We start from the raw sequence: 13,089 nt of genomic DNA, 5'->3' as shown, positions 1-13,089 counted from the left end.
AAAATTTGTATAATAAAAGGGATTCAACTACGCATTCAAATCTTCCAAACCATGATACATGTTGCAAAACTAAAAAAAAAATTCGTAAATCAACTAGTTCCCAACAAAAACCTCATTTACTTTTTTGAAATTCATTACCACATTATCAAAAATCATGCCCAAAGTTAATGACTAAAACAAAAAAAAATCATTAAATATTTAAATCTCGGAAGAAAGGTTGCAAAGATTCTTTCATATCCACCCACCATGATAGCTCAACAATTACCACAAAGGCAAATTAAATTGAATTTATAAAATAGTACCCGAATAAATATCACCGACTTCTAAAACAATTTCCCGTAATACAAATTAAATTGAATTCATAAAATAATACAAAAATTAGTATGGCTCACTATTTGGATGGATAGAATCACATATATTCGATAATCTAAGAACATTGCACCAGGTTGGCCGCTGCAATCACAACTTCTGCTACAGTACATAGCTCTTGAATTCCACATCAAGCCTTTGAAAGACATAACCACATTTGTATTTGCCAAGTAAGAAGCCAATAGTTGATGGAATTTGTGACTTTAATGCATACGTTATGACTACTGAAATTCTTGGCAATCTAGTCCAATTTCAGTGAATGCTGCAATAAGTTTAGGAACAATTTTAAGTAATATAAGCTTGAAGCCAGCAGAAGTAGCACCCGGATTTTCAGACTCTTCTCCAACAATTGTACAATGATCCAACTGGAGCCCCTTTGATATAAGCATCACACGCACGAAGAATACAGTGACCGCGTTTTTGAAAATGCCCTTTAACAAACATCTCAAAATGCTGCACAGATGATGAGCATGGGTGTATTTAGAATCATTCCTAGACAAAGAATGATTAAAAAAGATAACTGTAAATGAAAATCTCGCGAGATTTCTACCTTTGGAGGCTTTCGCAATACGTACAACATTGACTTGCACGATAGGAGAAAAGAGTTTTCTTTGTAGGCTAACGAGTTCTTCTCCCCTATCGCTGAACCAATCTGTTTCTCAAATCCAGGTTCATTAAAATAAGGATTATCATTTAGTACCAATCCTTGAATAGAAACAAGTAGTTGTAAAACGTTTGATGACAACGGGTTCCACACTTCATTCCCTTTGCCTGTCCATGTGTTTAAAAGACTCAGACAGACTTTTCCATTCTTATATAGATTTGGATTCAACCGTAACCCACCAGAATGGTAGTAAGCTAACTGCAAAACCAACATATTACCAGAATGGTAGTAAGCTAACTGCACAACCAACATATTAAAGCTAAATGAGACTGACTTCCATATTGAGTTCAAAACAAAACAATTTGAGATCTCATTTATTTCACTTACAGGTGGAAAATTTTCTATCGGGATATTCCGATGGAAAATGAATGTCAAAGAAGAAAAGTCCATCTTGATACGGAGTCCCGGCTGCTCCAACAATCACAGCTCTCAGCAAATCCATCCTACACTCATATATTCTAACAACAATTGTATCTGTCAAATCAATGCAGAGTTTATATATTACAAGTTAGAACAACCAGAAAAATAAAGAGCTCGAAATACTCTATGCCCATAATTTTATTTGTTCTAGTACACATCATGAGTACAACGTATTCTCATGAATAATTGGGTTACAAAATTTGTTACTTTGCAACTTCTAACTACTCAAGAGAAAACAAGAAAGCAATATTGAAAACTGAGAAGACAAAAGACAAAAATAGCAAAATTGAAGGAAATATGACTGGCCAGAATAGAGGCAAAATTGAAGGAAATATGACTGCCCAGAATAGCGTTTCCCTATTAGTGAATGTTCAAATATCACGAACTCATTTAATAAACCAGTAAAAAACAGTATTAGTGAATGTTCAAATATCATGAACTCATTTAATAAACCAGTGGAACTCAGTTACCTGGTAATTGTTTTTCAAGATTGTTCCATTCATGTTGAATTTTCTTCATCCATTTCCGCTTATTGATAGGCTGCACGAAAATGTTCAAAAGTTTCAATCATGACCCCCAAAAAATCACTAAACGGAATGAGAAAAGCATGCCCTTTGATAAATGTACCTGTATTGTTTCATTCCGATAAAAGTGATCCATAGCGTCACTTATACTATCAAAATGTTTAAATTGCCCTGCCTCATGACAACTACTGCTAGACAAGCTATGCACTGTATTTTCCTCATTTGTCTGCTCCATATCAATGTCTAGCGCTGTATTTTCCTCATTTGTCTGCTCCATATCAATGTGTAGCACTGTATTTTCCTCATTTCTCTGTTCCATATCATCTTCTTCAGCAGTCTCATCTTTATCATCTTCTTCTTCATCATCACTATAAACCACACATATTTGTCGAGGTGCCATCTACATTTACAAAAAATAAAAATAAAAATAACCTTTAGGTTATCATACTATCAAAGTAGTTTCATATTTCATATTGTAACCAAAGAGCCAATTGTTCTTCTTATGTAATGTTGGAATTCATATCTTGGATGCAGTGAAATGCATATTTAAAGAGATAAATCTTTTCTACACAAAATCTCCGTATATTGAGACTAATAAAGGTAGCGTGATCAATTTCTCAGATAAGGGAGACAATGAAAATACATTCCTATGTAAGGGATAGTACTTCAGCAGACAATGAAAATACATTCCTTTGTAATATTCCACTATAAGGAAACAAGAAAATAACATACCTTTGACACTGTTCCGTCTGCCCATGCTACCTCTATGTATCCATCTTTAACACCTATGACGTTACCAATACACGATAGATAAGATTCTTCAATATTCTTGTCAACCTCTGCCTTTTGAGTTTTCTTCTGAGCTTTCTGGTTTGTAGATAGATCTGCAGTCTCAACAACGTTTTTGTGTCCTATTTCATCCCTAGATTCTATGTGGTCACCCAACTGATCCACAATGCCAAGCACTTGATCTGCTTCCCCAAACACCGAAGAGTGAGGACGTATAACGATGGCCAAAACTAAGTAGTTATAATCTAGATGGTAAGCAAGCTGATACACACTTATTGACTCCTCTCCATCAAATTTTAGTGTATCTTGTGGATGTTGGGTATTTTTAAATGGAGAAAATACCAAAAACCAATTAAACATTCACCACAGAGACGATGCTCTGTTTATTCTGTCCAAGATCTTTTGACAGGGATCCTTTCAAAAACAGAATGACTCATAAGACAACATGTTACAAAGCATTTCTATTAATTTAAAAAAAAACTGAAACTCTGTTACATATTTCTTCCTCTGTGCAAAGAGGGAATCAAAAAAAACTCTGCTGCTCTCACAGATTTTCCACTGCTGTGGATATTACAAAACCAATTTAATGGTGCTCATGTGTTTTTAACAATACCCAATAACCATTACAGCCCCTGTTCCATTAAATTCTCGCACTGCTATGCGTTTTGTGCTTACAGAAAGAAGAACAAAAAAAAAACTTACTTAACATCGTGCGCAGGCACCACCATAAAACTGCCGCACGTAGACCACAATAACAATATATAAAAAATATAAAAGAAACATAACGTATCTAATATGGAACATGTGCCCATAACTATATTAATGATGTGCCCATAACGATGTTAAAGCCTCCATCTAATCTACGTACAGCATTAAAAACCATAAATTCATCACCTACGGCGGTCAACGGGAAAAACGACAAAATTTGATGTGTCGTGGGCGGACAGCACCTTCGGAAAATTGACGGCTGAGATTGTGCGCCCAGCTGATCCGACGTGGTTCGCACACCCTCCTCAGGAAAAACAAACGGACTTTAGCGTCCGGGGAAAGTGGTTTCGTCGTTCGTACTGGGGACGCGTGGCGGAGTGTGATTGCGGCAGCTCCCTTCATACGGAAACAGCCATTTGCAAATGGCGGTGCGGGGAAGACCGGGCGGTTTTCCAAAACCACCGCGCTGTTGAAATTACAATTTAACACTCCCCTTTAATTTTAACAGCCGCGCGTTCGGTCATTCCCAAACACTTTCTCAAAAATTCGAAACTCTTCTGAACCAGTGGCTTTGTCAAGATGTCTGCAACCTGTTCCTGGGTCCTGCAATGTTCTAGGACAATTTCTCCATTGTTCACTAATTCTCTGATGTAATGAAACCTTGTATCGATGTGTTTCGTTCTCTTATGAAACACTGAATTCTTTGACAAAGCAATAGCTGAGCTATTGTCACAAAAAACCACTGTCGCTTTTGCCTGCTCTTGGCCTAAGCTTCTCAACATCCTTCTCATCCATACTGCCTGACATGCTACTGCTGTCGCTGCCACATATTCTGCCTCTGCTGTAGACAATGCTACTATGGACTGCTTCTTAGAAGCCCATGAAATGGCTCCTGAACCCATATTAAAAACATAACCGGAAGTGCTCTTCCGATCATCTACACTTCCAGCCCAATCGCTATCTGTGTACCCAACCAAATCTGAATGTTCTGAGGCATGATATATAATTCCAAACATTTTGGTACCTTTGACATACCTCAAAATTCTCTTTGTTGCCTGCCAATGTACCTCCTTTGGCCTCTCCATGAACCTGGAAATTAAACTAACAGCATACATTAAATCAGGCCTAGTTGCTGTTAAATACATAAGGCTGCCCACAATGCTTTTATACAAGCTAGGATCAAAATCCTTGCTGCTGTCCTCTCTGCTGAGCTTTAATCCCATCACTATGGGAGTGATGGCTGCCTTGCATTCTTGCATGTTAAATCTGCCCAAAACTTGATTTACATATCTTGCTTGAGATATAAAAATTCCTTTTTCATTTTGATCTACTTCTATGCCTAAGAAGTATCTCAACAAACCCATATCAGTCATTTCAAATTCATCCTTCATGACTGATTTAAAATTCTTAATAAGATAAATATCATTGCCTGTAAAAATAACATCATCTACATACAAGACAACAATTAAAATTTTACCATCATTTTCCTTGATGTAGACTGTGGGTTCTCCTTCACATTTGTCAAATTCATTATCCAATAGATATGAATCTATCCTGCTGTACCATGCTCTTGGCGCTTGCTTAAGCCCATAAAGAGCTTTCTTCAATCTGCACACTTTGTGCTCTTCACCTTTCTTCTCATATCTGAGAGGTTGTTCCACATAAACCTCTTCCATTAATACTCCATTTAGGAATGTTGATTTCACATCCATTTGGTAGACTTTCCATTTGTTTTGTGCTGCTATGGACAGCACTACTCTCACGGTTTCCATTCTTGCAACCGGTGCGAAAGTCTCCTCATAGTCTCTTCCATACTGCTGCTTGTAGCCTTTGACAACCAGCCTTGCTTTATGCCTTTCAATCTTGCCTTCAACATTGCTCTTGGTCTTGTAGACCCATTTCACACCAATGACTTCTTTGCCTTTTGGTAACTCAACCAAATCCCATGTTTTGTTTCTCTCTATGGCATTCATCTCCTCATCCATAGCTTCTATCCATTTCCTATCTTTAATTGCATCCTCGAAATGAATAGGATCATCAACATGACAAAACAAGGCAAATAAGGAATTCATTCCTTCTTCATAAATTTCACTTAGATTTCTAAACTTCTTACCTCGTTCACTTGGTGTGCAAGTGCTTGAAGATGCACTTGAATTTCCTCCTTGTGGTGTGCTTGGAGAAGCACTCTCATTGATCCTCAATGGTGTACCTTGCTGCTCTTGTGTTGGTGCTGCTGTTTGGGGATTCATTTCAGCCACTTCCTCTTCATCCTCATCATGAGACAGACAGTTTTTAACATTCATTGTTTTCTCGATGCTTCCATCCCAAGCTTCTTCTTCAATGAATTGAACATCCCTGCTGACAAAGAACTTCTTGGTAGATGGGATGTACAGCCTGTAGGCTTTGGATTCATCACTGTATCCAACAAGGATACACTTCTCCCCTTTGCTGTCCAACTTCCTCCTTAGCTGATCTGGAATGTGTGCATAGGCCACACATCCAAAAACTCTCATGTGGGTGACTCCTTGCTTTCTCCCACTCCATGCCTCTTCTGGCACTTTGTTCATGACTGCTTTTGTAGAACACCTGTTCAAAATATAAACTGCACAATGTATAGCTTCAGCCCAATCCTCATTTGGCAAATGCTTTGCCTTCAACATGCTCCTTGCCATCTCCATGATGGTTCTGTTCTTCCTTTCAGCAACTCCATTTTGCTGTGGGGTGTACCGAGTTGTGAACTGTTTATGTATTCCATTTTCTCTACAAAACTTTAGGAATTCATTTGAGATATACTCACCTCCTCTATCAGTTCTCAATACTTTTATGTGCAGCCCGCTTTGGTTCTCCACAAGTGCTTTGAAGTTTTGGAATTTCTCAAAGACTTCACTTTTGTTCTTGAGGAAATATATCCAAGTCTTTCTTGTAAAATCATCAATGAATGTCAAGAAATATAGGCTGCCAGCTAATGATGGAGCTTGCATTGGTCCACACAAATCTGAGTGGATAATCTCTAAGGGTGTATTTGCCCTTATACTTTTCCCTGATGGAAAACTCTCTCTATGTTGTTTGCCCAATATACAACCTTCACAAAGGCTGTCCGGCTTCTCTATCAATGGTAATCCCTCTACCATTCCTTTTCTGCTCAATAAGTTTAGACCTCCAAAATTTAGATGCCTGAATCTCAAGTGCCATAACCAGTTCTCATCCTTTGGCACGCTTTGGAAGGCCTCTTGGGTGACTGCTGCCATTTCCCTTTTGTTCTTCATGTCTACCCTGATCCGGAGAGGGAACATCCTGTTCCTTGTCATCTTCACTTCAGCAATGCATCTTTTGCTGGGTGGTATATCCATGATGGTACACACATCATTTACAAAGTAAACATTGTAACCCTTTTGGATAAGTTGTCCAACACTCAATAGGTTACATCTCATTCCGGGGACATAGTAGACATCTGCTATGGTTTTCCTTTCTCCTTGTTTTGTAAATATTTTTACCTCCACTTTTCCCATAACAGACACTTTACTATCAGTTCCTAGTGTGACCTCTGATTTCAAATTCTGATTTAAGGCTGAAAAGAGGGTTATATTCCCTGTCATATGGTTGCTGCAACCTGAGTCTAAAAACCATATGTCCTCACTATGTGTTTCAGCCATGTTACAAGCTAACGGGACATTTTCTTGACTGCTGTTTTCTCTTGTAACATTTGCATTTTGTCTGTTGTTCATATCATGCTGTTTTTTTCTACAATCACTGGCATAATGTCCATACTTTTTGCAATAATAGCATTGAACATTAGATTTATCATACCTTTGTCCTTGAGCATGATGTTTTTATCTTTGTTGGTTGCTGCCTTGGCCTTGGTTCTGATTTGTATTACTGCCTCTTCCTTGTGCATTTGCTGGGCTGTTCCTTCCACCTCTGTTCTGGCTTCTGCCTCTTCCTCTTTTGTTTCCTCTGCCTTGACCTCTTCCTCTTCCAAAGGACATCTGGGTCTTGAAGGCTTGCTCAAGAGATGAGTTTTCATTCCTACTCAACCTCTGCTCATGTGTTATCAGTGATGCATGTAGCTCATCAACTGAATAGTTTGAGAGATCCTTTGTCTCTTCAATGGTGGTGACTATGGCATCAAACCTTGAGGGTAAGACCCTCAATATTTTCTCCACTATTCTTCTATCTTCAATTGTTTCTCCATGAGTTCTCATTTGTGTGATTACACCAATCACATGAGTGAAGAATGATTCAATGTTGTCTGACTCCTTCATGTTCAAGTTTTCAAAATCCTTCCTCAGCATTTGCAATTTTGCTGTCTTCACTCTCTCCATGCCTTGATAGGCAGTTTTTAGGGTTTGTCATGCATTGTGTGATGTTGTAGCTGCTGCTATCCTTGGGAATATACTCTGGTCCACTGCTTGATACAACAAGACAATGGCCTTTGCATCCTTCTTCCTATTGAGCTTCAATAGGTCCTTCTCTCCCTGAGTTAGGTTATTAAATGTTGTTTCATCTGCTGGTTCCTCAAACCCATATTCTACTAGTTCCCATATATCTTGAGAGATGAACAAAGCTCTCATGGTTATAGACCAGTAGTCATAGTTCTTCCCATTAAAGTGTGGGAGCTGGGTGTTGAACATACCCATGCTTGTGCTTGCAATTCCTTGCATCTTGAACTATGGTTTTAAATCCTTGACTGTGATTTTTTTTTTAAAAACAACTGACTGTCTTCAGCAATAACAAGAGAAATGCTTTTGGGGAATACCTGAATCCTTCGCTGTTTGAGTCTTCTGTCTGCCTGAGAAGTTTTGCTGCAGCAACAACCTTCTCCCTTCAGCTTCTTTAACTTCTTTAAAGAGCCTAAGCCTTGCTCTGATACCACTGTTGGGTATTTTTAAATGGAGAAAATACCAAAAACCAATTAAACATTCACCACAGAGACGATGCTCTGTTTATTCTGTCCAAGATCTTTTGACAGGGATCCTTTCAAAAACAGAATGACTCATAAGACAGCATTACACAGTCACAAAGCATTTCTATTAATTTAAAAAAAACTGAAACTCTGTTACATATTTCTTCCTCTGTGCAAAGAGGGAATCAAAAAAAACTCTACTACTCTCACAGATTTTCCACTGCTATGGATATTACAGAACCAATTTAATGGTGCTCATGTGTTTTTAACAATACCCAATAACCATTACAGCCCCTGTTCCATTAAATTCTCGCACTGTTGTGCGTTTTGTGCTTACAGAAAGAAGAACCAAAAAAAAACTTACTTAACATCGTGCGCAGGCACCACCATAAAACTGTCGCACGTAGACCACAATAACAATATATAAAAAATATAAAAGAAACATAACGTATCTAATATGGAACATGTGCCCATAAATATATTAATGATGTGCCCATAACGATGTTAAAGCCTCCATCTAATCTACGTACAGCATTAAAAACCATAAATTCATCACCTACGGCGGTCAACGGGAAAAACGACAAAATTTGATGTGTCGTGGGCGGACAGCACCTTCGGAAAATTGACGGCTGAGATCGCGCGCCCAGCTGATCCGACGTGGTTCGCACACCCTCCTCGGGCAAAACAAACGGACTTTAGCGTCCGGGGAAAGTGGTTTCGTCATTCGTACTGGGGACGCGTGGCGGAGTGTGATTGCGGCGGCTCCCTTCATACGGAAACAACCATTTGCAAATGGCGGTGCGGGGAAGACCGGGCGGTTTTCCAAAACCACCGCGCTGTTGAAATTACAATTTAACAGTGGACAATCCACAGCTTTCAACCACCTTACTCTTGCTATGCGTTCTTTTGAATCCATATTTTTCAAGATTCCTACTCGTCGTCTTGATTCAGAAGCCTCGCAATCATCATCGTCCGAACCTTTTTCCACTACATACTGTTCAGGAAAGAAGTCATGATCCCCAGCATCTTTGATGGTAATCAAGGTTGTAGAATCTACACCATATGCCCTTGTACCATCTTGCCATATGACATCTACACTAGTCCGTTTATTGCCCACAAATAGCACATTATCTTTTTTGTGGGCAACAGTGTCATCTGTGGCAGGCATAGTAACTTCTAACATTCTCCTTTCAGATGCTGGAAGCAGACACCAGTCGCCTAGCTGCCAATAAACGTCTGAAAAACAAGACAATGGTTGTAGCTCTTTAGGGTCCTGTTTCTCTGCAGGAGTCAGGGAATTGCAATCAGGATTTGCTGCAGCAATCCAATCCATGGAAACTAATCCCACTTCCACATTGCCTATTGTACCTTCCTTGTTACTTTTTTTCCATGTACCACACAACCATTGAGCATTCTCGAAAACGGCCGATGAACTGCCCCGGACACGATGCCTTGGAAAGTAAGGATAACAGAGATTATCGGGGATTGGAATAAGGCGGTCTGGTTCGGCCTTCATTACTTCTCATTTTGATTCGTCATCAAATAACACAGTCACATTATCAACCACTTCACCGACTCTTCCCACCGAAGGTCCATGAATGACATAATCACAGGGCATAAACACCCTTATTCGCTGAAGATCTCTACTGGAAACGTTTCTTTTAGCATTAACTGATGTGGGAGTTAACAAATCCACGTTAACTACGATGCCTCTCTGTCCAGATGGATCTGAAGCCGTTGCCACAATATCACCATGGAAGATCGCCCTGTCAATCACCTCAAGCTCATCGGCTTTCTCCGTACTCTCCGAAAAATTCGTCCAAAAAATCCGTGCAGAGCCTTCTGGAATAGACTCGTCTTCACTCTCATCCTCCTCTGAATCAGAATCAGAATCATCGGCAACTTTTATTACAACGCCAATTAAACCTGTGTGTTGTACAGATTGGACTATGTCTTCTGTGTGCACACCTACACCAAATTGCTTTGTTTGAACTTTTCGGAAAAGTCCTGCTGAATCGCATATAGAGTGTTTTTCCGAAAAATCTCCGTGCACTGAAGCATCATTACCGGGTGAGCTATCTGTGGATTTGGATGCATTGCTGTCTTCATTACGGTATGTGTCCTCCATTCAAATGCTTGCTTGTTAGGAAATCGCTGAAAGAGAAGGCAACAGTCCCTCCATTCAAATGCTTGCTTGTTAGCAAATTGCTGAAAGAGAAGGCAATAGTCAGAGGACCCGACTGCGCAGTCAATGTGTTAACTCCTTCGATTTTGATCTGCAAAACTTTTCTTGTAATAATTGTTGGATGTGTTTTTTTGAGCCGAGCCTCGCATGTTTATAGGTCGCCATGGGGACATCGGCTCTTTGCATGGGGTGCATGTCGTCGGCTGAAAAATAAATAGGCTGGGAATTCATTGAGTGGGGCGGTATATTTTGATTTTGTGGGTATATAATTAATGTTAGAATATTTGTTGTTTAGATGGTTGATTTTGTGGGCATATATAATTGCCGCTTAATTAACGATTTATAGTATTTTGGATATTTGTTGTTTATGTGGGTTAGTAGCGGTTTATTTAAAAATAATAAGGTTATTTTTTTATTTTTATTTTATAAATTCGGTTGCTATTAAAAAAAAAATAGGGAGACTGAGCTCTTGAAATACATGTTGAGGTGCCAAGAAGAGCTAAGGAAGAAAGAGTTACAACTTAAACAAAATTCCTCCTTAATCCTGTCTTTTGGGCTTCTAAAAACCAAAGACCAAAGGTAAATCCTAACAAACTGCAGTAATAAATAACAGCATTTACAAAACATATCACTCTAACAGCGTTTACAAAGCATAGCAATCTATATCTTCAGGTTTGTCACTAACTTGCTTCAAGCTTGACGAACTTGTTTCTTTTCTGTTGTTCCTTTTCTCTTGTTCTGTTTTTTCTGCTGTTCCTTTTCTGTTATATTTTCTGTTGTTCCTTTTCTGTTGTTCTATTTTTTCTGCTGTTTCTTTTCTGCAATTCCTTTTCTGTTGTTCCTTTTCTGTAGAAACCAAAGGTGTTGTTCCTTTAGATCGGCAGAAGAAAAACCAACGGGAGGAAAACTCTGGAAGACCTGAGGACAGAATGGGAGGGGGAAGAGAGGAATGCGAATAAGATGGAAGGCGCAGAGGATTAAGCAGGGAGGAGGAGTCACGGGAGGGAGAGAGCGTGTGCGGAACAGAAGTTATGAAATGAGATAAGTCGGCGCATGTTTGCAAAAGAGGGGAATGTATTTTCTGAAAGAAGGCGGATCATCGAGCAGATAGAATCTTGGACATGGATCATGAGGATTTTGAACCAATTCCAGGTATCAGGGATTCCTGATTTGAGGGCTTGGAAAGAACAGAGGAGGTTCAGTGTCATGGCAGATATTGATGAGATTCCTCATTATTGCAATGTAGGCTGCCCAGTGCTCTATTGCATGCCCTGTTGGCAAGAAGGTCGGCATCCTTGTTGAATGTACGAAGGATGTGACGGAAGGTCAGAGTGATGAAGGACTAGCTCAAGTTTTTGCACCTGCTGATGGACTGATGGAGAAGGATGTTGGGTGAATCTTTGTTTTGGGCCATGAGGCCAATAACAACTGCTGAATCTCCAAAGATGTGAGCTGTGTCTATATCGAGCTTGCTGAGCTGAATGAGGCCTTGATATAGGACTAAAGCCTTAGCCCTGTTGTTGGAAAGGTGCCCGAGCCCCCATTCATATGAGACCATACAATCTCCATTGGCATTGCAAATCACTCCACCTGCTCCAGCAATCCTAGGGTTTGATTTCGAGGCACCGTTGAAAAAAAGATAATAAGTGATGTGGTTTTTAAGCCATGTAGCAAATTCTTCCTCCTTAAGATGGATTTTCCAACTGTAATACCTTTTACTTTTCCTGCTGCTGGTGGTGGCCTCAACCTGATTACTATTATTTCTGTTCAGTATATAGCCAATGAAAATTCACTCTTCCACAGTAAGATCGGTGATGTCTATGCTTTTGCAGTTTTTGACTGAAATAGTTTCCAAAGCAAGACTCCTTGCTTTGTTGCATAGATTCATAGTGATTGTGTCCTTGTCCTTAAAAACTTTACGGTTTCTAGCGAGCCAAATAGACCATAAAATAGTGAGGGGTAGGGCATCCCATACCCTTTTTACTGTGTTGTGTTTTCTTTGTTTCCAAGGGTAATTTTTCCTCCATTGTTGGATAACCTCTCCTACGGAGTCCTGATCACTCCAAGGGATGTGATCGTTATGGGATATACTTCTCGAACAGACTTTAGCAAAAGGGCAGGCAATAAAAATATGTTGTATACATTCTTCGTCAGATTGACAGTTAGGACAACGTGAAGGACCGATAATACCCCGCTTCCGAAGGTTATCAGCAGTGAGTATTCCCCCTTTCAGAAGAGTCCATAGAAAGAATTTAATTTTGGGCAGAGCTTCAGATTTCCAAACCATTTTCCAACAGTTCCAAGTGGACAGGGGATAATGGTTGTTACAAATGTACTGATGAGAAAATTGAACATTATACTTTGAGCCTGACAGGTCCCAGCGAAAGCCATCAGGTTCATTCTTTTTAATTGGAGCTATACCATGCAAATGGTATTGAAGAGCTTGAAGACTGGCCATGAGATGAACAGGAATGGTTGGGAATGTCCATCCTGACCATAAATTGGAGTGGTTATCCCACAGAGAGAT

At 39.5% G+C, this 13,089-nt stretch overlaps 1 pseudogene; it reads right to left on the bottom strand.

The window, feature by feature from the left end:
- Nucleotides 1-590: 590 nt before the first annotated feature.
- Nucleotides 591-10,505, bottom strand: LOC149191031 (putative ubiquitin-conjugating enzyme E2 23; annotated as a pseudogene).
- Nucleotides 10,506-13,089: the final 2,584 nt, after the last annotated feature.

The sequence above is a fragment of the Pinus tabuliformis genome, chromosome 3_1 (assembly GCF_031772625.1).
Source record: "Pinus tabuliformis cultivar Carrire ecotype Pingquan chromosome 3_1, CPIR1, whole genome shotgun sequence".
In the NCBI taxonomy this organism is placed as follows: domain Eukaryota; kingdom Viridiplantae; phylum Streptophyta; class Pinopsida; order Pinales; family Pinaceae; genus Pinus; species Pinus tabuliformis.
The sequence above is the reverse complement of the archived record's forward strand: the minus strand, read 5'-3'. Positions and strand labels throughout refer to the sequence as shown.